This window comes from Bubalus bubalis, chromosome 10, assembly GCF_019923935.1.
Source record: "Bubalus bubalis isolate 160015118507 breed Murrah chromosome 10, NDDB_SH_1, whole genome shotgun sequence".
Taxonomy (NCBI): Eukaryota; Metazoa; Chordata; class Mammalia; order Artiodactyla; family Bovidae; genus Bubalus; species Bubalus bubalis.
This window is the reverse complement of record NC_059166.1, coordinates 25802320-25804841: the sequence shown is the minus strand read 5'-3', so window position 1 is coordinate 25804841 and position 2522 is coordinate 25802320. Positions and strand designations below refer to the sequence as shown.

General features: G+C 40.6%; 1 pseudogene; it reads left to right on the top strand.

The window, feature by feature from the left end:
• Nucleotides 1–372: 372 nt before the first annotated feature.
• LOC123464634 lies at nt 373–1102 on the top strand (annotated as a pseudogene).
• Nucleotides 1103–2522: the final 1420 nt, after the last annotated feature.

Genomic DNA, 2522 nt, shown 5'->3' with positions numbered 1-2522 from the left:
TGATGCTTTTAATTTCTTTCTTTGTGTTTAGTCTTTGTTAGTTTGATTAGTATATTTCTTGGTGTGTTTCTCCTTGGGTTTATTCTATATGGGACTCTGTGTCTCTTGGACTTGGACTATTTCCTTTTCCATGTTGGGGAAATTTTCAACTACAATCTCTTCAAAAATTTTCTCATACCCTTTATTTTTCTCTTCTTCTGGGACCCCTATAAATCGAATGTTTGTGCATTTGATATTGTCCCAGAGGTCTCTGAGACTATCCTCAGTTCTTTTCATTCTTTTTGCCTACTTCTGCTCTTCAGAAGTCATTTCCACCATTTTGCCTTCTAGCTCACAAGGAGGGCTGGGTGCCCGTGGAGCCCAGGCTACAGCATGGCTGCCACCTGCCCTGCTGAAGAGGCTGAAAAGGCTCTTTTCTTCCAAAAGTGGAAGAAAGAGAATGAGAAAGAGGAGGAGGAGGCAGCCACGGGGCCGTGCATGGGAGAGGAGGCTCTGAGGAGAGCTCTGGAGGAGGGCAAGCTGGACTTACACTCACTGCTCAATAGGTTGGCTCTGTGGTTCTTGAAGAATGACTGCAGCCGAACATCTTGGCAGAACAACCTGCATTGAGTCACCAAGTTCAACACTGTGGAGGACTTCTGGGTGATATATAATAATATCCAGCTGGCCAGTAAGCTCTCTTCTGGCTGTGACTACACCCTGTTCAAGGATGGCATTAAGCCCATGTGGGAAGACAGCAGGAATAAGCGGGGTGGCCGCTGGCCTGTCAGCCTCACCAAGCAGCAGTGCCACATTGAGCTAGACCACCTGTGGCTGGAGACACTGCTGTGTCTCATCAGGGAGAGCTTTGGGGAGCACAGCCAGGAAGTGTGTGGAGCCGTCATCAACATCTGAGCCAAGGGGGACAAGATTGCTGTGTGGACACGGGAGGCAGAGAACCAGGAGGGTGTGCTACACATTGGATGTGTCTACAAAGAGCTCCTGGGCCTCTCCACAAAGACCATCATTGGGTACCAGGCCCACGCAGACACAGCCACCAAGAGCAACTCCTTAGCCAAGAACAAATTTGTGGTGTGAGAGGACCGTGAGCCTCCCATTGCTGTGTGTATCCTTGTTCTCCTGCCTCAGATATTCTACTATTGATTCCTTATAGAGTATTTTTTATTTCTATAATTGTGTTGTTTGTCTCTGTATGTTTATTCTTTAATTCTTCTAGGTCTTTGTTAATTGATCCTTGCATTTTCTCCATTTTGTTTTCAAGGTTTTTGATCATCCTTACTATCATTATTCTGAATACTTTTTCAGGTAGTTTGCCTAATTCCTCTTCATTTATTTAGACTTCTGTTTTTCTAGTTTGTTCCTTCACTAGTGTAGTATTTCTCTGCCTTTTCATTATCAATTTTTTTTTAAACTTACTGTTTCTGAGGTCTTCTTTTCCCAGGCTTCAAGGCTGAATTCTTTCTTCCTTTTGGTTTCTGCCCTCCTAAGTCCAGTCAAGTGGCTTGTGTAAGCTTCATATAGGGTGAGATTTGTGCTGAGTTTTTGTTTGTTTGTTTGTTTTTCTTTTGATGGACAAGGCTAAGGGAGGTGGTAATCCTGTCTGCTGATGATTTGTTGTTTAGATGAGGCATCCTGCACAGGTGCTACTGGTGGTTGGGTGATGCCGGGTTTTGTATTCAAATGGTTTCCTTATTGTGAGTTCTCAGTGTTTGATATTCCCTAGGATTAGTTCTCTGGTAGTCTTGGGTCTTTGAGTCAGTGCTTCTACTCCAAAGGCTCAGTGCTTGATCTGTGGTCAGAAAGGAAGATTCCACAAGTGGTTTATTATGGCATTAACCCCAGACAAATGGCTGCTGCAAAATCAGGCAAATAATAATGAAAATAATGGAATATACACATATACATATATACCCATAAGCAAAATATAAACAGTCCAGCAAAAATAAAGTACAATAATTGACCCGTTGAACAAAGGAAATGAAATATTATATCTACCAGTTAAGAACAAAACTAACTAAAGCACAATCTGAAAAACAAAACTAAAGCAAGGTGCCAAGTGGGGAAAAAAGCAATGAAAACAAAACTAACAAGTTTGGTGAGAAGAAAGAAAGACTAGACATGCAAAGTTAAATAGAGGTAGATAAAGAAGATTTATATACATTAAAGATTAGCTGCAAGGGGAACAGAACAGTAAAAAAAGCAAAGAGATAAATGTATAAAAATAAGAATATATTTTTAAAAAATTAAAATTAAAAAAACAAACAAAAAAAGAAAACTCCACAGAACTACAAAAGCCCAATGTAGAGGCCAAGGTTTATAACAACAAAAAGTGTGAAAACTCAAAAGCTTAATTAGATTTCATAGTGCCAATAAAATCAACCACTACAGCGGTGTAGGGGGGGATGGGCAAAAAAAAAAAAAAAAAAAAGAATTTACAGAACTAGTCAAAATATAAGAATAATAAATGTTTTTCTTGAGTCATTGCTCTCAGAGTCCTTTCCCTCACTGGGAGTCACAGTCCA